General features: G+C 47.4%; 1 protein-coding gene and 1 long non-coding RNA gene across 6 annotated transcripts in view; one reads left to right on the top strand and one right to left on the bottom strand.

Moving 5' to 3' along the window:
- LOC124605280 (DNA ligase 3) overlaps window positions 1-26731 on the top strand; it is a 640740-nt gene that overhangs the window by 109090 nt on the left and 504919 nt on the right. The window lies entirely within an intron of this gene.
- Window positions 7839-19669, bottom strand: LOC124605283. Its single transcript, XR_006978629.1, has 4 exons — window positions 19454-19669; window positions 8360-8364; window positions 7980-7984; window positions 7839-7848 (listed from the first exon to the last, which is right to left on the bottom strand). It is a non-coding gene; the product is annotated as an uncharacterized LOC124605283 (long non-coding RNA).

Genomic DNA, 26731 nt, shown 5'->3' with positions numbered 1-26731 from the left:
CGTGGAATTGATAAAGATGCGAGATCTATGAATACGCTCGAGAACCTGTAATTTTTGTGGGCCTAGAGATCAGTTGAGAGGAAATACGGGCGTTGCTGTCAACAGTTGGGAATTTTTTAAGCAGACACTCCACGGGGAATATCGCCGCCATTGGACGTACTCCGCCAGCGACTTTGCCCGGAGCTGTCTCTACCGAGCACTGGGGCTGGCGTGAGTGCTGCGCGGTGCTGCCTACCTGGACGCCTGCAAAGCCGCTCATACGAGCCTCGACCGGCGTTCAATAATGGATCCTCTCGTTACAGTCGTCGATTACCTCTGGGGCGTCGGGGACAGACGCGGTGGGTGTGGCTAAAGCGAGTGCCTATGCATTGCTCTCCCCGGAACACTGTACAGCGCTGTCGTGACCGTCTAAAGTTCTCTGGCGTTAGCGTGCAACTGCTGGGCACTCAATGTGACCAGGCGTTTTGGAACTCAGGCTTGGTTGTGGGATGAAGACCATCGTGAATTGGATGCACAGGAATCTTGTAAGAACAACAACATGCAAACCGTAATCCTGTTCCATTAACGAGGGACGGTCATGAAGCTTTATCACCTCGAAAAAATAGTTACAAAACTAAAGAATTGAAATAAGATCTGAGTGCCGACATCTCGAATTTCAGGAAAACGAGTTTTAATTATACATTACTAGATAATCAATGATCATAATTGCACTATTAATATGTTTCGTTTGAAGGGAAATTACAAACACTGTGTTGAGATAGTATGAAAAACTCACTGAAAAAGGAAATGCAATGAAAACTGCTAAGTGCCGTAGTTCATCACTCAGCAGAAAGATAGTAAAAGTTCGTTCTGTCTTTGTGAAACTGTATGTAGTCATTTCAATCAAATCTTCTTCACAGATGCGGCTTGTAACATCCTGGACATGTAGTTGCATTTTCTTGACGTGCTGTAATCTTACACCTTTTCTCAAATTATGGATGCCTTCCACGGGCTCCAAGTCTCAACAACATGAGGCTTATGTTTGTCCAACCATACTCGCTGTATTTCGATTATATGTAGATATGCTGTGTTTATATTAAAACCTGCTGCGTTCTTGAAATCTAAGAAGTCAAGTGCATTTACGTTACTGACAGCTTTGTTTTGATTGCTGTATCGTGTCCTTTACATCTTTTAGAACAATACATTTGGTAACTCAAGAATAAACAATGTTTAATTATGGTGTTGATTACCGATCAGTAATGAGACTTACCTCCTGTGTTGGATGAGCTTTTGCCGGAATATATTTATTACCTGAACTTAGGTATTTGTTCCCTCCATTTTTCAGCTTTTCCCTCATTCTTGTCACAGCATTTCCTCCACTACTTCGTTTATTTCCGCCGAAACTCTTACAAACATCTGCTGACTCCGCCATTTTATCTAACACCAAGGAGTAAGTGCGCTTATCATAAAGCTTCTCACATGTCAACAGCAATGGCTTTTAAACCGCATACCATCTGTTGATTGCATTTGGTACTACATTTTCATTCGTGGCAGTTTGAGTCTTTTATACGTTGTTGGGGTTGGCATGTAGATCTCATTTCACACACATCCTAAAAATTTCTCATTATGGCACTTAGAATATTTTTTTTTATTTCAAATCTTCAGTTTGTGTTTGTGCGTTCATGCCTGCAGTCCTGGTACAAGTTGAAATCACTTTCAACAGTACCATGCCATGTTGCTGGAGAAGCCAAAACAAAATGGTGCAGCCCACTGATAAATTGCAGTAGTTGTTTCATCCATTTTGAACGTACTTGGTATATTTAAGGCTTGGTCTCCTTCTACATTTTCAATCCCCCCCACCCCCCTCACTTCCTTCCAATACGAAATTTGCGAGTCCTTGATGTTTCAGGTGGTATCCTGTCAGCCGCAACCCTTCTTCTAATAAAGTACTGGCGTAAATTTTCCCCCCGTTTCGATTTAGTAGCTCATTAGCTATTCGACCTACTAATCTGATTGTCAACATTCCTCTGTAGCACCATATTTCAAAAGCTTCTGTGCTCTCTTCTGCCTGAACTGCTTATCTTTCCACGTCCGTACAAGCATCGTGCGGTAGTTTTAGACGGCAGCTAAAATGTTGTATCCTCGTCAGACCACTCGAGATGCTATCCTGAATCACCTGGATTGGCCTGACACGGTTGCTACTTTGTCGCTGCTGCCGCACTGCCGCACGATTCTCCAGTTTGTCAGTAAGCTGAACCATTTTGTTTTGGCTCCTAAAGCGTTGCGCTACGATACTGCGGCATGGGGATTTCAGTGTGTATCGGGGCTGCAGACATTTACCAGCGAGCAAACAAAAAATTTACCTAACTTTATTTTTTGAAGGAGATAATTAAAACTTCGCCTTCTCCTTGTACATGAGGTTGTAATGACACCCGCTTTTTCCCCTTGTGAGCGGGGAGTTTGAAAAACATTTATGCGAAGATGAAGAAATTGTCGAGCAGGCATCGCCTGGTACTGATAGAGGAGCATAACTGACATGGAGAAATTAAGTCGTTAAAGTTCCAACGCACTCGGCTGCCACTTATACTATAAAACCCCTTACATCGTAATTCCCTTAGCGAAAAACCTGCTTTCCTTTTTATCACCGTTTTCGCTTTTTCAGTAGTTTGGATTTAATGAAGTTCGCAATAGCGTCATTCTACTTCGACCGATGATGCCACCGAAGGTAATATCCTTTTTTAAATTTTTTTAGTTGCGTTGAGTCTATAGACATTGAGCATCACTGTTGACATGCGAAATGTGTGATGAGTCACGTCACACATGCGCAAACAGAGATAGAACATTAATTTGTTTATTTTACTTGTCTTGCTTTTAGAATATAGCTTGTTGTGACAAACTGATCTGTGGGGCAGTGCGAGAAGTGGGTTCCTGCAGGATTCGAACTACTTTCATAGATACCGTAAAATACGTGTAATTGCGTTTGACTTCATAGTCATCGCAGTTGCGAAATGCTGATGAAGCTGAGAGGTTGTATCATACTCTTCACATGTTTATGGTTTTGTATGTGCGTGTGCGCAGATCGACAGATTCAAAGATTACTGTTAAAACAATGAGCCTCTATAATGTTTTATCGTGTGTCTCGCATTGAATAGGTGCCCACCTCTCATCTGAAACATGGTAATAACTCGAAAATAGCGAAGGTCCTGATTAGTCACTTCGGTACAGACCTTGGTTTTTTTGTGCTTACTGCCGCGTGGGATTAGCCGAGCGGTCTGAGACGCTGCAGTCATGGACTGTGCGGCTGGTCCCGGCGGAGGTTCGAGTCCTCCCTCGGGCATAGGTGTGTGTCTTTGTCCTTAGGATAATTTAGGTTAAGTAGTGTGTAAGCTTCGGGACTGATGACCTTAGCAGTTAAGTCCCATAAGATTTTACACACATTTGAACATTTTTGTGCTTACTGTTTTTTACTTAATGTTTTCATGGAGTTTTATCACTATTACCAAAATTTGTCTTCCGCCTCCTACACTGCAAGGCATGAAGAACCAATTCGGAATGAAAAAGAAATTTTTAAAATAATTCTTAATGTTTTCCAGTGTTTAATGAAAAATTCTTTTATGCTATCTAACAATGTGAACGGGTGATTAATTTTGACTGATAGCTGCATTAAGTTGTAAATAGAAATGTTGTGTGTATGGACTATTGTACCTTCTACTTCTAGAGAATGTTGAGAGCTGCTACTGCACTTTACAAACTTTTACTACTTTCACATTGTTGTAACCAAGGATTTTAATCGCAGTGATGGGTTATGCAACTATGAGAACGTCAGGGAGAAAACATGATTCTCAACTTGAGGTCATTTAATTACTACTAATCGCCTACTTACGGAAGGATTAAGGAGGAAGGTTCCACTAGGGCCTTAGGGAATGGAACGCCGGCATCAATTAATGAGTCTGTGATGGGATACTTCATGAATTTACGGAGATAGTCTTTCGGAATACAAACTAAAATCTAATCTACGTAAACGAGTTTTGATTTTAAGACTAGAGCTGCATTTTAGATTTAACGATTTTTTGAAGTTCTTTGCTTTCCCGTTTCGTCACTGCAATTCCGACCTAAACTCAAGTACAGGCAGTCACTTTACTTGCGTGTGATTCAAATTTTGATAAAAGCTGTCAAATCTGTGACTGCTGGTCTCGTGCTATAATTTCAGCAAATATATTCGGACAGAAAGCAGTAATACGTCGTTGCATATCATAGGGTGCAGTTGGTATGTCCTTGTAGACAGCATCTTTCAGGTTTCCCTACAGAAAAAGGCTACACGCGTTGAATCGGGGTAACGGGCCAGTTAAGATACAGGTCCTCTGCATCCAATCCAACGATTTGGAAACAATTCGTAAAGACATATAATAGTACTTCGTGCACTATGGGCTGGACAGCCGTTATGTTGATACCACAGGTTCCTCCTTGTTTGCAGAGAAACGTCTTCTAGCATGCGTGGAAGATGGTTTGTTAGGAGGCTGCGATATTTGTGCGCGTTCGGTGTTGGGTGTCTGCAAAACGCACATACTGACTGTTTACTATCCAACACCTCACATGTACACTCCGTGAACGCCGACGTTCTAAATGACGAAGCCAACGGGGACTGTCAACAGACCGATAGTGCATGTATCGGTGATTTACCTGTCAATGATTGGTAAATGTGGCTTCAGTACTTAACAAGATACATGACTGACTAGCAAGTCGCAATGCACTCGAGAAACACACAAGCACACTGAAGCAAACATATCATACCTAGCAGTTACTCAGGTTGAATGGCACACACAAGTGTCGGTGTGGAAACATACCAAATTGGAAGCGTATGTTGCCGCTACCGGTGGTCGTTCTGAACACGAACTGGGATGGTTAGTTCACTTTACTGGTCAGAATCCACGTAACTATTGTATGCGTTTGTGTTGTTCTTTAGTGTGTACTACCACAGATATTATACAAGCGTCAGTGTGCGAACTTTTCAAAATACGATAGCTCGTAAACGACTCGCACTAGAATCTTTCAACAAACAGCATTGACATTCTAATTGTCCTTAATTTTAGTTTGTTAATGTCAGTAGGCATCGTTCTATTTAAAATGTGTATGTTTGTACAAAAAATACTTTCTAAGTATCAATGCAATATGTTGATTGGCTAACGATACGAACCCCTGACTATTAATCCGTTCTGTGAAAACCGCTCACCAATATTCACGGTGCAAGTTTTAGATGATTCATTTGTATACTCCGCAAGCCACTGTGCGGTCCATGGCAAAGGGTGCATCGTGTCGATATTATCGTTTTTCATTCCAATTACATTCGCGTTGCTTCTGCTCTTCCCCAGTCGTGGAGATGGCAAAGCGACGAACGAGTTGTCCAGATTGTAACACTATTCTACAGTAAAGTAGGGCTACGCGAGGAATTACGTTCCACGCGTGCTAGTTTTCCCGTCCTATATTGCCTGCACAAAACAGTCTATGCAAATGTCAGGATGGTTCGCTGCACGCAGCCACGGCCGTGTCCTTGCCCCGTCTGTATCAAGTATGAAGACAGGCTCCGTGTGTGGTGACCTTACTGATGAGAGATTGCTGAACCATGCCTGCAGAAACACACGAGTAAATAAAAAAAGCGTTATAAGGCCGGGAAATGACATGGCTCACAAACGGGGCGGATCTTTCACATTTGATGAAATAATATGAACAACTATCTGCAATGTTTTTCACGGACGTTTAACTTATTTTCGTTTTTGTTATTCGTTGATCTAGTCAGAGACTCTATCGCAAGTATTCTGTACCATACACGGTGGTCGGAAAGTCCCGTTACAGACTTCTAGGACTTGTAGAGGGGAGTGAGTACATCGTATTTTGAATCGGAACCCATGTCCTGAAACGTCATCCAACGGCACTACAGAGCGTCAGTTATAGGCGCGGGCGTCTGTAAATGTATGTATTCACGGGGTGATTGCGTGGTGATGTTACAGACTTTCTAAGATGATGGAGAACGATAAATGCATTAATTTGAAGTAAGGATCCCTATACTGGAAACGAACGAGTCGAAAGTTATAAACGAAAACCGTTCTGATACCTCTGACAGATGAATACATGTACCGGTTCTTCTGTTGCGAAGAGTGTAGGGTTGGGAACTTGGGAACTTTCAGTGGTGGGGGTCCCCCTGCGGGTCCGGGGTAAGAATAGGCCCGAGGTATTCCTGCCTGTCGTAAGAGGCGACTAAAAGGAGTTTCAACCGTTTCGGCCTTCCATGTGATGGTCCCCCTTGGGGTTTGACCTCCATTTTTCAAAATTCTACAGAAGTACGAGCCTTTTGGGGAAGGACACCTTACGTGGTGTACTACTGGTCCTAAGTGCACTAAGACCTTGGCACTCAGCATTGTGCTGGCGTTGTAACCATACCCACTATTCCTCAAATTGGCCCTAAACGCCTGATGGGTTGTACAAGTTACGCCCATAGTGCGTCCCCATCTGCACCAACGATCATGATGGACTTTCCATGGCACCAGAAATCCAGCACGGTAGCCAGCCCGTTGTGGTGGGGTCGTCATGTACCCTCTAGGTTGTAGCCCCCTGACAACACAGGGATCGTACTGCCGATACCTGAGCTGCACCCTCCCCACGTCGGCCAAGGAGTAGATGCCCGTCTCCTTGGGGCATCAGGACTCCCAGCAACGGTCATCCTGCCAGGTGGCCCTTGCTGAGGCTGGGTGGCGCCCGTGGGGAGAGCCCTTGGTCGGAGTGGGTGGTATCGGGGCGGACGTTTCGCAGATGAAACGTCAACACGTATCAGGTCGCTCTGCGGCCGAGTCTTTCAAAAGAAAAGGTACCGTTTCTGGTCCTGGTTCTCCTGCCCTTTCCCCCTTGGCCACTCCCTGGGAGGAGGGACAGGCCCGCCGGCTTGGGGCGAAGTACTTCCCCCGCTATTTGGTCTGTTCTCGAACCGATGGGGGGACGTTCGCCACCTCCAAGCCCATGTTCTTTGTTCAGCACATTGAGGACATCTTCAGGGAAATCGAGGCTCTCAGCAAGATGCGATCAGGGTCCGTTCTTATCAAGACCTCCGCCGCCACACAGTCGGCGGCGCTCCAGGCGTGCGACCGCCTAGGGGACATCCCAGTGTCCATTGTCCTGCATCTGGCACTAAATAGGACGCAGGGGGTTATTTTTCATCGTGACCTCCTGCTACAATCTGATGAGGAGCTCAGGGCCAACCTGGAGCGCCGAGGCGTGCATTTCGTCCGGCGAGTCCAGCGCGGCCCCAAAGACCGTCGCATCGACACCGGGGCCTTTATCCTCGCCTTCGAGGGGGACGTTCTCCCGGAGAAGGTAAAGGTGATGTGCTACCGGTGCGACGTGCGACCTTACGTCCCGCCTCCTATGCGCTGTTTTCGGTGTTTGCGCTTTGGGCACATGTCGTCACAGTGTGAGGCTGAGCCCCTTTGCGGCGATTGTGGACGTCCTCTTCGTGAGGAACATACATGCACCCCACCACCTCGGTGCATTAATTGTCCTGGCATCCACTCGCCTAGATCCTCAGACTGCCCCGCCTATCAGAAGGAGAAGGTGGTACAAGAACTCATAACTTTGGATCGGCTCTCTTATTCTGAGGCCAGGAAGAAGTATGACCGCCTCCATCCCGTGCCATTGACCACTTTGTTTGCCTCAGTTGTGTCCACTCCTTCCGCGGTATCCTCACCCCTATCCTGTCCCCCCTCCGCCTCCTCCGCCCATCAGGGGGCTCTGCCTCCGCCTCCCAAATCCCTCCCTTCCAAATCCTCCTCCCCCGTGGCCCCCGCCCCCTCTGCCCCAGGGGCCACCCTTCTTCCTCCTCCTCTGACCCCGCCACCTGAGAAGCGTTCCTCTTCTCAGGTGTCCATCGGGGAAACGTTCCGGACCCCAGCTTCCGAGGTCCGGCGTTCCAAAACGGACCCCGCGCGCGAGGACCTTCTTCGGGTCCAGCCCACCATCCCTGTGCCTCCTCGGCCTTCCAAGAAGAAGTCTCTCTCCCCCTCTCCACCCCGGCGCGTTTCGTCTGACGCTCCATCCGTGAGTCGCTGCTCCCGGCCGTCCTCAGTTTCGCCGGGACGCTCTGCTGCCAGGCGCTCAGCTGGCCTCTCGTCGGCAAATGATGCTGCCCCTCCTACACAACCAGGGACAGCGGCCGCAGCTGGCGACGACTCGATGGAACCGGATCCGCCTCCCGCCGGTTGTAGCGTTGTTCCCTCGCAACCTGGCCCTCCGCGGCCGTCGAGGTGACCAGCTCTTCCCCCAACTTTTTGACTAGCGATGGCCTTGTTACATTGGAACATAAGAGGTATTCGATCTAATCGGGAGGAATTACAACTGCTCCTCTGCCTGCACTGTTCGCTCGGTCTCCAGGAAACCAAGTTGCGCCCGACTGACCGTATTGCCTTTAGCCACTATACCTCGGAGCGGTATGACCTCACCCCTGTGGATGGTATCCCAGCTCATGGTGGGGTCATGTTGCTCGTTCGGGACGATGTCTATTACCATCCCATCCCATTGACCACCCCACTCCAAGCAATAGCTGTCCATATTATTCTTTCTGCTTTTACTTTTTCAGTTTGTACCATCTACACTCCACCGTCATCTGCTGTTAGTCGGGCTGACATGATGCACCTGATCGTTCAGCTTCCCCCGCCGTTTTTATTGTTTGGGGACTTCAATGCCCATCATCCCATTTGGGGCTCTCCTGCATCCTGTCAAAGAGGCTCACTCTTGGCGGATGTCTTCAACCATCTCAATCTTGTCTGCCTCAATACCGGCGCCCCGGCTTTCCTCTCGGACTCTACTCATACCTACTCCCACTTGGACCTCTCAATCTGTTCTACCACTCTTGCCCGTCGGTTCGAGTGGTATGTCCTTTCTGACACCTATTCGAGCGACCACTTCCCCTGTGTCGTTCGTCTCCTGCACCACACCCCATCCCCACGTCCTTCGAGCTGGAACATACCGAAAGCTGACTGGGGCCTTTACTCCTCCCTGGCGACCTTTTCGGACCACGATTTTCTCAGTTGTGACAGTCAGGTCGAATACCTCACGGCTGTTATCATCAATGCTGCCGAACGTTCCATTCCTCGTACTACCTCTTCTTCACGTCGCGTTTCCGTCCCCTGGTGGAACGAGGCTTGTAGGGACGCTATCCGTGCTCGACGACGTGCTTAACGCACCTTTCGCCGCCATCCTACGTTGGCGAATTGTATTGAATACAAACGACTCCGAGCGCAATGCCGTAGAGTCATCAAAGACAGCAAAAAAGCTTGTTGGGCCTCTTTCACCAGCTCCTTTAACAGTTTTACTCCCTCTTCCGTCGTTTGGGGTGGCCTGCGCCGGCTGTCGGGCATTAAGGCCCACTCCTCAGTACCTGGCCTGACCTCAGGTAATGAGGTCTTTGTTGATCCTGTGGATGTCTCCAACGCCTTTGGCCGCTTTTTCGCGGAGGTTTCAAGCTGTGTCTGTAAGGTGATGGAGCTCATGGTTAATGCTCGGTTAGTCTGGATTCTTGAATCTCGATGGCTACTTACTAATGTCCAATGCGGCTTTCGTCGCCGCCGCTCCGGTGTTGACCACCTTGTGACCTTGTCGACATTCATCATGAACAACTTTTTGCGAAGGCGCCAAACGGTAGCCGTGTTCTTCGACTTGGAGAAGGCTTATGATACCTGTTGGAGAGGAGGTATCCTCCGCACTATGTACAGGTGGGGCCTACGCGGTCGCCTGCCCCTTTTTATTGATTCCTTTTTAACGGATCGAAAGTTTAGGGTACGTGTGGGTTCCGTATTGTCCGACGTCTTCCTCCAGGAGAACGGAGTGCCTCAGGGCTCCGTCTTGAGCGTAGCCCTTTTTGCCATCGCGATCAATCCAATTATGGATTGCATTCCACCTAATGTCTCAGGCTCTCTCTTTGTCGATGACTTCGCGATCTACTGCAGTGCCCAGAGAACATGCCTCCTGGAGCGCTGCCTTCAGCGTTGTCTAGACAGCGTCTACTCATGGAGCGTGGCAAATGGCTTCCGGTTCTCTGAAGAGAAGACGGTTTGTATCAACTTTTGGCGATATAAGGCGTTCCTTCCGCCATCCTTACATCTCGGTCCCGTTGTTCTCCCATTCGTGGAAACAACTAAGTTTCTAGGGCTCACGTTGGACAGGAAACTGTGTTGGTCTCCACATGTCTCTTATTTGGCGGCCCGTTGTACACGTTCCCTTAATGTCCTCAGAGTTCTTAGCGATTCATCTTGGGGAGCAGATCGCACTGTCTTGCTTCGCTTGTATCGGTCCATAGTCCGATCGAAGCTGGATTATGGGAGCTTCGTCTACTCGTCCGCTCGGCCATCCCTCTTACGCCGGCTCAACTCCATCCACCATCGGGGCATACGTCTTGCGACCGGAGCCTTCTACACTAGTCCTGTCGAGAGTCTTTATGCTGAAGCTGCCGAATTACCATTGACCTACCGGCGCGACGTACTGCTGTGTCGGTATGCCTGCCGGCTGTTGTCTGTGCCCGACCACCCCTCTTACCAGTCCTTCTTCGCCGATTCTCTCGACCGTCAGTACGGGTTGTATGTGTCTGCCCTGCTGCCCCCCGGAGTTCGCTTCCGTCGCCCGCTTCGACAATTGGATTTTGCCCTCCCTACCACCTTCAGACAGGGTCAGAGCCCGACACCACCTTGGCTCCAGGCTCCGGTTCATATTTATCTCGACCTCAGCTCACTCCCGAAGGATGGTACTCCGACTGCAGTGTATTGCTCACGGTTTGTCGAACTTCGTGCTCGACTTGCCGGTCACACCTTTATTTACACCGATGGCTCCAAAACTGACGATGGTGTCGGCTGTGCCTTTGTCGTCGGGGCCGCCACCTTTAAATACCGGCTCCTCGACCAATGTTCCAGCTTTACGGCCGAGCTTTTTGCTCTCCATCAGGCCGTTCAGTATGCCCGCCGCCACCGCCATTCATCGTATGTACTCTGCTCTCACTCACTCAGTGCTCTTCAGAGCCTTGGAGCTCCCTATCCGGTCCATCCCTTGATTCAACGGATACAGCAGTCCCTCCATTCTTTCGCTGATAATGGTGGTTCTGTCAGCTTTCTGTGGGTTCCCGGACATGTCGGAGTGCCTGGGAATGAGGCTGCTGATGCTGCAGCCAAGGCTGCAGTCCTCCTGCCTCGGCCAGCCTCCCATTGTGTCCCGTCATCTGACGTTCGTGGGGATGTATGTAAGAGGCTTGTGTCGTTGTGGTGGGATGCTTGGTCATCCCTCCAAGGAAACAAGCTCCGGGCGGTAAAACCGCTCCCAACTGCTTGGACAACATCCTCCCGAGCATCTCGGCGAGAGGAGGTCCTTCTGACCAGGTAGCGGATTGGGCATTGCCGATTTAGCCACCGCTACCTGCTCTCCGGTGACCCAGCCCCACAGTGCCCTTGTGGTCAGGCATTAACAGTGCGCCATGTTTTATTGTCGTGTCCCCGTTTTAGTCAGTTTCGTGTTGTCCTGTCCCTGCCATCTACTTTACCAGATGTTTTAGCTGATGACGCTCGAGCAGCTGCTCGTATTCTGCGTTTTATAACTTTGACTGGCTTGTCCAAAGACATCTAACCTTTTTACCTATTTTATCTGCATCTTTGTCAGGTCCTTCTGGTGTCCCCCCATCCCCTTGAGTTTTACTAGATTCCATGTGCTCTAACAAGTGACTGGGCGCTAATGACCTCAGTAGTTGAGCGCCCTTAAACCCCACCAAAAAAAAAAATTCAGTGGTGGTAATGTGGACAAAAACGAGAAAAAATGTCCAATAGACGTGGGCTCTAAAGTGCGTACGTTACCAACTATGAACACTTGCTCAGTAGAGGAAATGTGTTTCACATTAGCGAAGATGAACGAATGGTCATAGCTCCTTCTCTGTACACAAGTGACATCTGCGAAAAGCTTCGTGGAACTTCCAACGTTATCCACTATTTTTTTTGTATATGTTTTGTTAACAGTAATGGCCCTATGACACGCTCTTAGGGCACGACCGAATCTGCTTTTACATCTGAAGACTTGTCTCCCTTAAGAGCAGGCTGGCGGGCGATAATAAAGACTCAGGCGAACGCGTGTTTTTTAAGCCACTTCTTTCGTGGATGAATTGTATTTCGTCAGAGTTGTTCCAGTGAATCGTATCCTAACTTCTGCTTTTAGTACAGGTTTTCAGAGGTCGTTCTACTTTGTGACGATACTCCCAAATATTCTACGGTTTTTATTGTTTCTAGAAACTTACCGCCAGTATTGCTATCGGCCAATACTGGATGTTTCCGCCTGTTTGTGTTCAGTACGTTATTTTAAGTTGAGGATCAACTGCTAATCCTTGCACCAAGCGTCGTCTGCAGGACTTTGCTAACATTTTGTAGCATTGCGTCTTCTCTACATACAACAGCATCATCTGTGAACGGTCTGAGTTTCGTACGTTATACGCCTGATAATTTATATATATCGTTAACAGTAACACATCTATAATACTCCCATGGGATTCACCCGAAGTTACTTTAAAGTTCCACGACGCAGATAAATTGCACGTACTTATGAAACTTACTGGCAGAGTAAATGTCTCGAATGTGCACTTGATTTCAAGAGTCTTGCTTTTCACGGATGATGAGAGAAGCCTTCGGGAAATACTCCTTCTGTAATATTAATGAGCCAGATGTGAAATGGAACTGATAATGAATATAACATGTTATGCAGAAGCTCATTGTATCGGTTTCGTAACGCTAGAATGTCAGCTGAGAGCTCTTAATTGGAACACAATTAACATTTGTAAAAGTTGTGCACTCTTGTTTATTACACTGAACTTCTGATCTAGAAAGACATCCAATATGGCTGACGTCATGTCTGCACTCTGAGAGTTCATCTCGGGAGTCATCTAGACGGCCGGCGATAAGTTTTCTGTAAGAGTATTGACCTGATTCTGCCGCCATCCGAAGACAGTGTTATAATGTCACACAGTTTTTGTTCAGTCTGTCGTAGATATTTTTTTGTTATTTCACAGCTGGGAATTCTGTTATGTAACAGTAGAATTCGATTTTTGTGATAAAACACTATTGATTCAGGCTGGAAGGACAGCGTTTCCAATGCCGAAACATCGCCTTTGTTCTTAAAGAGTAAGAGAGCATCGCATTATTAGGAATTTACTCAGTAGTGTCTGAAATATGTTATGGTTTCGTTTGGTGCAATGTTTGCAGCATTTGCAATCTCGTTAGTAGCGCGGTTATTGTTTGATCTAGATTGTTCCACTGAGGTTACAACCCAAGCTCCACTGCCAAACACGACGAGAAAAATGTATAACCTCTTGATTCGTAGCCGTACTGTCGCGAAGCACGAGCGTCGGTTTCGGGTTCACTCTGCACAACGTTATCAGTGCTTGGTTTGCAGGTTGACTAGTGATGTCCTTCGTGAGGTCGCACGTCGTTTATGACAAAGTTCGACTAGGTATTCTCGGAAGTTTCTGGGTCACTGGACATTCCACGTTGAGTGGAGTATTAGGCAGTAAGCGGTGCGTGTTTTAACATGCCATTTTTTATTATGAGATTTCCAATTTGGTTATTGCACTTCACTGTAATAACACTTGACTATTCGTCAAGCGTGTTGAACGATATTTTTCAAAACCTGAGAAGGTTAGGCTGTGTCATTGATATTACTGCCGTTAAACGGCCCGCTTCCGAAAGGGGAAGGCGCACAGGGCCCGGTTCGAATCCGCCCTGCCAATGGACGATGAGAGCTTGGATGTGGTTTCCTATTGTAACAATACGAGTCAACGGAACTTGAATAGCGTATTTGCCTCTATTGGTTACGGTAGAGAGCTCGATCTTTCGGTCCTGTCTGTATATTTATATATAATATTGCATGAATAAAGGCTGGGCGAATGTAAAGCTATCGTTAAAAACGCACGCCGCACGATTTGTTACGATTTGGGCGGTCATAATAATAATAATAAATAATAATAATAATAATAATAATAATAATAATAATAATATGCTTTTGAATACAATTAAAATATAACGCCGATACCTGTTTAGTGTTATTGGAAATATGTAGTATATTAATGAGTAAGGTAGCCGATCCTATAAGAAGAGGTAAAATTGGGCATATTGAGGTGTTTTGCTTTATATCGACGAAGCTGATGATACGGCGTCATTTTTTTGTTTACTCTTAGAAATAAACAAGTAAAGAAGTGCTAATTGTGCGCAGTGAAAAAATGTAGGGGCGAGTTTTAAATAACTACGGTATATAATCAGAGTAACAAAAGGACATTTAGTTACACGAAATCGCGGATAGCGAAGTGTGGTCATGAAATTGAGTACACCTACAGGGCGGTCAATTCCGGGATAAATCTATGCGCATCTCACGAGGGACGCGGTATTGAGACCGTTTTTTTTTTGTTTTTTTTTTTTTTGTTTTTTTTTTATTTTTATTATTATTATATCGCGGAGAGCGGGCTCCAATTTATGAAAAGGAGAAAAACTGTATCATTGACTGTTGGTGTCGAGCAACCAAAACTGTTCATCAAAGGGTTTCGATGGAACTTGGGAGTTAGGATTCAGGCACTCGCATATACTCCACATCAGAGTGTGAATGAGTGGTGAATGCGAAATAGAACTGTGAACAAAGTTACGTTAAATAAAGCAGAAGAAACAAGACAGTTTGGTCGTATCTGTTACTATTCCATGAACTGTAACATTTCTTATCGTTGTACGAAGCCTTTATAGACGATCGTTATGACAATTTGCTTCGAAGGGATCTCTTTACGAGTTAAGTTTAGGGGACCTGGTCAAGAGGGGGTAGTTCGTAGGTCCTAACTACTGCAGCTATTCTGGAATCAGGTGCTACCGTGACCGTTGTGTGTTGTCAATGACTTAAGGTTACCATATCTCATGCTCTAAGATCGACGCGCCTTTCCACTTGGTATAACGGTACCTCACGACAACAACAACGACAACGCCGACGACGTAGGAAGATACGGTAGACTACATCCCACTAAATGAATATTGGCTGGTACCCACGTCTCGCCTCTGCTATACGCTACATGAACGTTTAGAACCTTTCCTAGCCATCACACACAGAATTTAATCTAGACGCAGACCGTTGGGGTGCACTGATTCCGTCCTGGGGAATGAATAGGAGACTGATGACCTTAGAAGTTTACTCTCCTTAAGCCCGTAATTAGCGGCAGTTTGTTACAACTGAGACGCCATCCGCCGGGGTGGCCCGGACGAGTGTATACGGTTGGACGTGAATTTGTGGCAGCATTAACGGAGGAGGAAAAGACCTACAGTTACTTCCAATAGGATGGAGCAGCTGCCCATACAGTCGCCGAACCGTGGAGCTCATTTACACAATCTTCACGCCTGAGAGTTGTTAGCTGAGGTCCGTCCGGTCGCGGCCCTAGCTGGCTGGCTACCCAGGTCATCTGCCAGTGTGGGGAGCCCTCAAATCTAAGGTGTATCCCACCAACCCTCATAGTCTTCAAGAACTGCAGAAGAACGTTTCGGATGAGATTGCAGCAATTACAGCAGGCCAGATTCGATCCGTCTTCAGCAACTTGCTGGCCAGAGCCCATTTCATTACCTTGTTTCAAGCCAGGATGATCCGGAAAACCAGGCGTTCAGTCTGGAACCGCGCGACCACTACGATCGCAGGTTCGAATCCTGCCTCGGGCATGGATGTGTGTGATGTCTTTAGGTTAGTTAGGTTTAAGTAGTTCTAAGGTGTAGGGGACTGATGACCTCAGAAGTTAAGTCCCATAGTGCTCAGTCATTTTTTCATCCGGAAAGGAAAACTCTGACTACATCAGACACACATCTTGTACAGTCCGAGGTAATCCTCAGGGGTACCTCCGCCATACTACAAAATAGTCGCTTCAGGGCACAATAACATTCCGGAGAATGACTTTCGCGTTGACAGATCAGTTTTACAGTAGACTTTGAGGCGTTCTGAGACAGTCCCGCTGGCAGATAGTTTTCCAGTCGGTCGCAGAGGGGTTAGTGCGACCATTCATACTTCGAATAATTGGTGAAATGTCGTATGTGATCTGAATAACAGGGCTTGTTTGGCGTTTATTATGAACATCTGACAGTCTTCTTAATGTACATTTATTGTGGTTTGATGTTGGGTGCCGCCCTCCGTCTCCTTTCTTTTGGTGATCTCGACACGTTCTTGTGCTGATCTCGACAATTACACGTAACCGTTAGAACGAGGATCCTCGATCTCTATTTCAAATTTTAATTTTTATTGGTCCCTTGCAGAGTTATATATAGATGCAGTAGTGGATACCGAATTGACTTGCACCTGCTTTTTGACGTTCGTTTTCTATAATTTTATTACTTCCGTATTATTCGTATTACCAATTTTTTAGTTCGTATTTGATATGGTAACGTAACTTTCAACAATTTCTAGGAACAAAATATTCACTCTCAAGCTTTAGACGTACATTTTTAGGAGCTTTATGTTCAGTTTCATGCCAGGGCTTAATAGCAGTAAGGATTTTTCTTCAAACAAGCCTTCTGGGGCAATCTACGTCTTGTATCTTCCTTATTTTGGCCATATTTTTTAAAAATAATTTCGCTCTTCTCCGTTCTACTGCTCATCGCCACATTCGTTTTGACTTTGTGCACCATAAAACATTGACTAATGCTACGGAAATGAAGTGCATAACATAGTTAGAACAACGCACATTTTTTTAGCCGATGATTGCACTAATGTGAACGTAAATTAATATCATAAAATAGCATATATGAGGTCCTATTTAAAACGTAACTTGACTACCCCCACTATAGTGTAATTTGTAGATGATGCCTGACGGTCAGAGTTGTCTGAAAGTAAAAGTAATTTTGGTAATCTGTTTCGTCCTTCAGTTGTACTTCCCTCTACAAGTTTTGCTGCTTAAAATTCGCTTCATTACTAAATTAATTAGTCGTTTATGCCTTGGGATGTTGTATCAACTTAACTACACCTTTAGTCCAGTTGTGCTATAAATTTACTTCTTCCTCGATTCCATTTATTACTTCTGCATTTTTTATGGGATCTATCCATCAAACAGAAAAAGATAAAGTATCACTGTTTAACATTTCAGAAGCTTATATTACGTTGTCGGTATAGTTGATGGTTTGTTTGACTTCCATATAAGGCTACATTAGAAAGAAATCCTTCTGGAACATACTCGACGAATCTTAAATTTATGTTCGATGTTACCTACTCTTCTTCATGAAAGCTTTTCCTGGTATCGGTAATCTGTATCGCATATCTGCACTCCTACGAATTCGTGATTGTGTTGCGCAAATAGTAAAAATTCCTACTACTTTGTGTCTGAAACTTCCTGGCAGATTAAGACTGTGTGCCGGACCGAGACTCGAACTCGGGACCTTTGTCTTTCGCGGGCAAGTGCTCTACCAACTGAGCTACCCAAGCACGACTCACGCCCCGTCCTTTCTTTGTATCTTATTTCGTAATGAAATTCCCGCAGGCATTACTTGACTTGATTCGATTAGGCATTTAACTTTACTGTTCATTCTGTAACAGTTTATCAAAACATAACACATTCGGTACGACTGATCTCCCAAGTCTCTTCACGTCTGTGGAAGAATTGAAACGCCATCGCAGACCTTAAAGATTATACTTCATTCTGGTCTTTAATTCCTTTCACGAATTTATTTTTGATCTCCGCCGAAGGCTTTGCCTCGTTGAACCCACCGGTTCCTGTGAGATAACCGAAGTCAAGGAACGCGGTTGTTGCCGTACTTAGGCGGGTAACCGCCCGGGTTTGTCAGGCGCTGTTGGCTGCTTTTCGGCAAAGGGGAGGAGGGTTTCTGATCACCAGACTGTGCGCCAATGTCCTGGATTAAATTCCAGATATCTTCTCAGTGTCTCTTGGAGTGGAGGCCACGCGACAATGTTGTTGATGATCCGTTACACACACACACACACACACACACACACACACACACACACACACACACACACATATTCTCTCTCTCTCTCTCTCTCTCTCTCTCTCTCTCTCTCCAGTCATCAAGACGTATCAGGTATACTTAACACAAGACTTACACTTCACGGAGGAATGACAGTTTGCGCCAAGAATAGACGAAATCTTTGCAATTAAGCGGCTGAACCTGCCCTCCTTGTCTTCCGGCCAATCATGCCAGACGGGTTTCCTTTTCCGCTTGTTCAATGCATTTGTAGAAAAACCTGAGGGGATAGGCTACAACTCAGTCCCTTTCCCACTACTCTCTATTTCATGTGCAAGGGGCATTAAATAAGTAATGCAACACAGTTTCGGTAAAAAAAAAAGGTGGAATTTGTAATGGGACTTCACCTCTTATAGTTTCAAGAAATGCTCATAGATGGCAGAATTGTACGTAGCCTTAAAAATAGGGTCTATAAAGGAGGCGCGTTCTTTTGGCGGAAAAGCAGAGCATCGCATACTTTCGTAGGCACTTGCAGAATGTGTACGGAGACCTGGCAGTGAACAAAAGCTCAGTGAGTCGTTGGGCGAGGCGTTTGTCATCATCGCAGCGAGATCGCGCTAACCTGTCCAATTACCCGCGTGCCGGCCGGCGGCACAGAGCTGTGACTCCTGCAGTGTTGGAACGTGCGGACACTCTCATTCGCGGTGCTCGGCGGATCACAAACACCTCGCTGCTCAACGAGAGGCGCTGTTGGCAGTGACACACCAGTCCACCAGTTGGGGTACTCAGAGGTGTGTGATAACTGGGTTCCTCGCTGCCTAATAGAAGACCACAAAGAGCAACGAAGGACCATCTGTGGTCTTCTGGGAATCTGAAGCGGCTATTCTATTTGATGTTCTCCCTCATGGTGTAACAATCGACTCTGAAGTGCATTGTGCTACCCTCAGGAAACTGGAGAAACGACTTCAGTGTTTTCGTCACCACAAAAATGGAAACTAACTTGATGTTCTCCATGAGAAAGCAATGCCTCACCCGAATCTGTGCACCCGAGAGGGGCTCACAGAACTTCATTGGACTGTTCTTCCTCATCCACCCTACAGCCCGGATCTCGTACTTTCTAACTCGCATCTTTTTTGCCCAATGAAGGATGTACTCCGCCCGAAGCAGTTCGTGGGTGATGGGAAGGGGAAAAATGCGATTTTTTTTTTCCCTTATAGAACGCCTCTCATACTTATTGAAAAACATTGGGATAGGCTGTAACCCTTTCCCACTCCTTCCCACTACTGTCTCCCTTTGATGTCCTGCGGCTCTTTTAACTGTAGCCTGTTCTTACTACGAAAACCTAAATGACGTGTAGCTAACCTGGAACGCTCTGTATGTAGTCACTAATTATTTGTCTTCATTTAGGATATTTAGGAAAAAATAGCCAATCTACATTGGTGATCACAGTTGACTTGATTTCATCACCTGCTAGGAACTCGTAGATTGACTCACCTCGTTCGTGGGAGATTGGTCGGATCCCGTTTGCCTTAAGCGTAGAGTGCAGCTGGTATGCGTCGGATTCGGCAGCATAGCACCCGCGGCGGGTGACGCGTTCTCCTGTTGTGCAGCGGTCGCTGGACTCGGACTCTGCTACTGTACTAGCGCCAGCGCCTCTCTACACACACTGACCAGGAGGCGCGGCCATCGAAGAGTCCAGCTGAATGGCGAACTGAGGGGCAGGCGCGGGGCCGACGCGAAACACGCGGGCCGTGTTGTGAAACGCGCCCTTCGACCCCAGCCCCCTCCTCTGTACTCTGTGCCCGCGAGAATGTGGGCGGCGTTCGCCAGTTACGGCCTGCGCGTCTGCAACATTTATCGCGTCGCTTTGACCACCGAGAAAGTAGCGAAAAAATCAGATCGTTTCTTGGTACTTCTCGTAGTTTCCACACACCAATGCGAGAAAAGGGTTTCATAAACGCTACGTCTGAGTTTTGTCACACTTGCCTAAAAGGTGAATTCTAGTTACCATTCTTACGATGGTACATCATGGGAGCAATCATCTGATTCCGGAAATACTGTATAACAATGAGGTTACTGACCCACTTAAAAATGCATAGAAACTGGACCACACTGAACCAAAAATTAGTACCTCACCAGGAGACACCACACTAAAAGCCCCTTTCTTGCTTTGGTAATAGTCTCAGTTCGTCGAGTAAGTCTGAGCGTGGTTCGTTCAGGTATGCCATATCTATATACAAGGGACGTTCAAAAAGGAAAAAGCCGGAGTCTGGAATGCTCAAACCAGTGACAGGAGGGTAATATTGTGGGGTGTGTAACGAGGTGTGGTTCCGACCAAAGCGTGGAAATTCACAGCCCGTCGCTAGAGAGCACGCGGGCACATCACGTGAATATACGGAACTAGCTGCAGCATGCATCAATCGTCCACACGAGTGCAGGAAAGGTTATGCTGACGTTCTTCTCTGACTAAGATTCACTTCTGATTCGCTTCCTGCAGCACGGGACAACAGTGAATCCCAGCGTCGCTAGCAAACATTGACCACCCTTTGCCAAGCGCTCAAGTCAAAACTATCAGGCAATCTCCCCCTTGGGGTCATTCTGCTCCACGACAATGCAAAGCCTCATACGGCCAACACAGTTGCGGCACTCGTGCAGAAATTCAAATGGGTGGTTCTCGGCCACCCTCCATACAGTCCGGACCTCTCTTCCTGTGATTACACCACTTTTGGCCCCCTTGAAAAGGCTCTGAGTGGCAAACGATTCACCTCGGACGACGACGTCCAGCTGTACGTGCGGAACTGGTTACCATGCAGCCCAGGAATTTTATGAGACAGCCTTTCACCGCCTTGTCACAGTGGGACAAGTGTGTCAACAGCCAGGTTCAATACTTCTAACATAGAGGTAGTGGTTTCTGTAATTATGCCTCCGGCTTGTTTCGTTTTGAACACCCCTTATAATACCACTCATTGATAGTTAGATCCTGCAGACCAGTAGTCTTTTGCCTTTTTTGCTTAAGAGCCATTTTAGGGCGACACTTCAGGACGCATAGGAAGGGGAGAGGGGTGTAAAGTGGCCGCTCAAAGAGGAATTCAATTTCCACCAAATCATGGTTACTGATACCTTACCATTTATACGTTTTGAATCTACATACTGTAAGGTATCATAACAAGTATTTTTCACTGAAAAAGAAAATGTATTGGAACTAGAAGCAATTTCTGAAGGTTTACGTACTGACCAATTTTCTGTACTTAGGCGAGCACTGTGGCCAATGCAATAGCAACAGGTACCTATGTTTATTTCTGTGATTTCCGGGCACATTTTCTAGGCATATTTGAGCCCCACTATCTGAAGGAATACAAAGCGCTTGTCGCAAGCCGTTTTCAGTCGGACTTCCGTATTAGGACAAATATAGCAGAACAGAGAAGGTTTTAAATAACGTGACTATCTACATAAATACTCCGCTAGCCACCAAGAGGTGTGTGGCGGAGGGCACTATTCACGCCAAAGTCATATTCCCCCCCCCCCCCCCCCCACCCCCCTCTCCTGTACCACTCGCGGATCGCGCGAGGGAAAAACGAATGTCTGAACGCCTCATTACGAGCTCTAATTTCACGTATCTTTGAATGGTGTTCATTGCGCGATTTGAAAATTGGTGGTAATAACATGTGCTCTACATCCTCGGCGAAGATCGGATTTCGGAATTTACCGATCAGCCCCTTCCGTTTAGCGCGTTGTCTATCTGCAAGTGTGTCCCACTTCAAACTTTCTATGAGATTTGTAACGCTCTCGCGATGGCTAAATGTACTAGTCACGAATCTTGCCGCTCTTCTTTGGAACTTCTCAACCTCTTGAATCAGACCCAACTGGCAAGGGTCCCATACAGACGAACAATACTCTTAAGACTTGACGAACTAACGTATTGTAAGCAATTTCCTTTGTTGGACTGCATCGCTTCAGGATTCTACCAATAAACCGCAATCTAGAGTTCGCCTTACCCGTTACTTGTATAATCTGATCATTCTATTTGAAATCATTTCGTATAGTGACATCCAGATACTTGACGGATGTTACCGCTTCCAAAGACTGGGCATTTATTTTGTACTCCTACATTAATGGGGTTTTTCGCTTTGTTACACGCAGTAGGTTACACTTACTAATATTCAGAGGTAACTGCCAATCATTACACCACGCATTTATTTTCTGCAAATCCTCATTGATTTGGTCACAACTTTCGTGTGATACTACTTTCCTGTAGACTACAGCATCATTGGCAAACAGTCTAATGCCGCTGTCATTACCATCAACCAGATCGTTCATGTAAATCGTAAAAAGCAGCGGATCTATTACGCTGCCCTGGGGCGCACTTGATGTTACGCATGTTTCTGTTGTCTCCTCATTCAGGACGACATACTGCTCTCTGTCTGTTTAAAAACTTTTTATCCAACCCTATATGTCATCGGATAGCCCGTAAGCGCGCACGTTTTGGAGCAAGCGACAGTGGGGAACTGAGTCAAATGCCTTTCGAAAGTCGAGGAATATATCCTCATCTTGGGAGCCGGTATCTAGAGCCGGTTGTATACCATGCACAAAGAGGGCCCCCCCCAGGGGATCCACATCTCTTTTGTGGATACGTGCGTAGCGAGCACGGGGCCCCGAGCTAATGTGGCCTTCCTTCCTTTCCGGGCTGCATACCTTCCCTTTCCGCATCCATCCCCATCCCCTGTCTTCACCCCCCCCCCCTCACCTCTTGCTCTTTCCTTTACTTTCTCCCCCTCTGGGAGCATGGTTTGCGCCTACGTCCGGAGACGGACGCTTGTAAATGTACCGCATTCTTCTTCTTCCTTGCTTGTCTGTCTTCTTCTTACCTTTGTCCTTCTCCTTTCCTTACCTCTTCTCTTTACCCTTTTCTCCGCTGCGGCGTTTGAGACCCCCTCTTCTTTCCTTTCCCTTTCTCTTTCTTCCTCCCTGTGCGTGTCTGAAGGCCGACCCACGCACTTCCATGCGTAGCCGGTGACGGGGTAACGCGTAATTCCCCGCCCCGGGTAGACAGGTAGGACACGTACGTACCCCCTGGTAAAGGCCAGGCCCAGGGAGGGGTGATTACCCGAGCTGATACCTTCCGAAAGTGCCGATTGGTCCCTCCGTCCGTATGTCGGGAGGTGTGACCTGAGGTGTGAACAATCACCTAAGGCGGGTGTGCCCTCGGTGAGGGCCCCCACAAGGGAGGAGCGCGCCATCGGAGACGCCGGTAATCATGGGGGATTCTTCCGCAATGGTTTCCTCACCTTCCACTATGTCTGCTCACAAACGTAAGTTCACTGAGTCTCAGCCACAGACGGTTCTTCCATCGTTGCCACAGTTCCTTGTTGTTTCTCGGTCTGACGAAGGTCACGACTTTTCCACAGTCAACCCTTTCATTATTCAGAAAGGTGTCGACGCAATTGCGGGTCCTGTAAAGTCTTGTTCCAGATTACGGAATGGTACCCTGTTGTTAGAAACACACAGTGCCCTCCAGGCTCAAAAATTGCTGCGTACTTCTCTGCTCCACACCTTCCCTGTCCGGGTGGAACCGCACCGTACCTTAAATTCCTCGCGTGGAGTCGTTTATACACGCTCCCTCGATGGATTGTCTGACGAAGAAATTCAGCACTACCTGTCTGACCAGGGCGTCACCGCTGTTCATCGGGTTATGAAAAGGGTTGACTCGAACATCATTCCAACCCGCACTGTCTTCTTGACTTTTGACAAAGTTCAACTCCCATCAAAAATCAAAGCAGGCTATGAGATAATTTCCGTTCGCCCATATGTCCCAAACCCTACGCGTTGCTATCGATGTCAGCGGTTCAATCACACCAGCAAGTCCTGTTCCAATCCGGCCAAATGTGTTACGTGTGGCAGGGATGCCCATGAGGGTGCTTGTCCACCTCCATCCCCTCGCTGCATCAACTGTATGGGTGACCACGCTGCTTCCTCTCGAGATTGCCCTGTTTTTAAGGACGAAAAGCTGATCCAGGAAATAAGAGTGAAGGAAAAGGTGTCGACCTTTGCTGCTCGAAAGTTACTCGCCAGTCGACAGCCCACCATGCCTCAGAAAGGAAAATACAGCGCTGTCCTTGCTTCTCCTCGGCCAACAAAGGAGGCGGCCACGCAGACTTGCGACCTCACATTTAGTACCACGGTCGTCAGATCGGCCAGCGCAAAGATCGCCCGTTCAACCTCACCTCTTTCGCCTGCCCACTCTATGGCTCACCCTTCGTCGGGTTCTGCTAAATCTCGAGCCCAAAAGTCAGACGCCAAGTCTACAAAAAAAGAGCATTCTCGTGAAGAGTTTTTACGTACTGCAACTTCACAACCATCGGTTCCTCCTTCATCTAAACATACCTCCAAGAAGGCTACGAAGAAACACAGTTCCTCTCCTTCTCCGCCAAGGCGTGTCCCATCTACAGCACCACCTGGCGGAAATCGCCCTCGGCCATCTTCTGTGTCGCCGAGGCGCACTGTTGGTGGCCGGTCAACTGGCCGATCGTTGGTGGCAGGAGCTGCTCCTGACCAACCTATGGATCAGGATCTTCTGCCTTCGACTGAATGCCATTCCATGCTGTCGGTCGCAAGCTCTGAGCAGTCGTTGAGTTGACAGCACCCTTGGTGCCGTTCCTCCATTTTCTGTTCACCCTATGTCCATTATCCACTGGAATATCCGCGGCATTCGCGCCAATCGGGAGGAATTGTCGATCCTCTTACGATCCTACTCGCCGGTCATCTTCTGTCTTCAGGAAACAAAGCTGCGTCCCCATGACCGCTTTGTTCTCCCTCATTTTCAGTCCGTCTGATATGACCTCCCCTCAGTTGAAGGCACTCCAGCCCATGGAGGACTCATGATTCTGCTCCATGATACTCTCCATTATCACCCAATCCCCTTAAACACTTCCTTCCAAGCTGTCGCCGTCCGTCTTTCCCTTTCTGGATACACGTTCTCTCTTTGTACGGTATACATTCCATCGTCTAAACCAATGGCACGAGCTGATCTCCTTCATCTTCTTGATCAGCTTCCACCCCCCTATTTGCTGGTTGGGGACTTCAATGCCCACCACCCGCTTTGGGGATCTCCACATCCTTGTCCACGTGGCTCACTATTGCTAGACGTCTTCCACCAAGCGGATCTAGTCTGCCTCAACACTGGGGTCCCTACATTTTTGTCTGCCTCCACGGCAAATTTATCCCATTTGGACCTTGCGGTCGGTACTGTTCCGCTAGCTCGGCGCTTCGAATGGTTCGCCCATGATGATACACACTCGAGTGACCACTTTCCATGTGTTCTTCGACTGCAGCCTCAACTGCCATATATGCGCTCGCGACGCTGGAAGTTTGCCCAAGCCGATTGGACACTTTTTTCGTCTCTAGCGACATTCGATGACGGTCGCTTTCCCAGCGTCGACGATGAGGTCACACATTTTACCGACGTTATTCTCACAGCTGCGGAACGTTCAATACCACGCACCTCCGAATTGCCCCGGCGCCCTCCAGTTCCGTGGTGGAACGAGGCCTGCCGTGACGCAATACGTGAGCGGCGACGTGCTCTTCGCATTTTCCGTCACCATCCAACTTTGTCCAACTGTATCCGATATAAGCAGCTCCGTGCGCGATGCCGTCGCGTCATCCGCGATAGCAAGAAGGCAAGCTGGAAATTCTTTACTAGCTCATTTAACAACTTCACTCCCTCCTCGGAAGTTTGGAGTCGGCTTCGACGGTTCTCAGGCGCGCCTAGTTTCTCCCCGGTCTCTGGGCTCACTGTCGCGCATGATACCTTAGTGGACCCCGTCGCAATTTCTAACTCATTGGGTCAGCACTTTGCTGAGATTTCGAGCTCTTCAAATTACCCGCCAGCGTTTCTCCCGAAGAAACGTGCAGCGGAAGTGCGACATCTTGCTTTCTCCTCTCAAAATCGCGAAAGCTACAATACTGTTTTCTCCATGCGCGAACTCCAACATGCACTCTCTACTTCTCGCTCCTCCGCCCCAGGACCGGATGGTATCCATGTCCAAATGTTGCTGCATTTATCAACCCATAGCCTGCGTCACCTCCTTCGCCTTTATAATCGAATTTGGACCGACAGTACCTTTCCCAGGCGATGGCGGGAAGCTATTGTCGTTCCCGTTCCGAAACCTGGAAAGGACAAACATCTCCCCTCTAGCTATCGCCCCATTTCTCTCACGAGTAGTGTCTGTAAGGTTTTGGAGCGTATGGTGAATTACCGTTTAGCTTGGTGGCTGGAGTCCCGCAGTCTTTTAACACCAGCCCAATGCGGATTCCGAAAGCATCGTTCTGCTGTTGACCATCTTGTTGCTCTCTCCACTTATATCATGAACAATTTTCTCCGGAAACGCCAAACGGTAGCAATATTTTTTGATCTGGAGAGAGCGTACGATACCTGTTGGAGGACAGGCATCCTCCGCACACTGTTCTCTTGGGGCTTTCGAGGCCGGCTGCCCCTTTTTCTTCGCGAATTTATGGCAGAGCGCACATTTAGGGTGCGGGTGAACACTACTCTCTCCCGTACCTTCTCCCAAGAAAACGGGTTACCCCAGGGCTCCGTGCTGAGTGTTGTACTGTTTGCCATCGCCATTAATCCAATTATGGATTGTCTCCTTCCTGATGTCTCGGGCTCCCTCTTTGTGGACGATTTTGCTATCTACTACAGTTCTCAAAGGACCAGCCTTCTTGAAAGACGTCTTCAAGGATGTCTCGATCGCCTCCACTCGTGGAGCATC

This window comes from Schistocerca americana, chromosome 3 (assembly GCF_021461395.2).
Source record: "Schistocerca americana isolate TAMUIC-IGC-003095 chromosome 3, iqSchAmer2.1, whole genome shotgun sequence".
NCBI lineage: Eukaryota > Metazoa > Arthropoda > Insecta > Orthoptera > Acrididae > Schistocerca > Schistocerca americana.
This window is presented reverse-complemented; position numbering and strand designations above follow the sequence as displayed.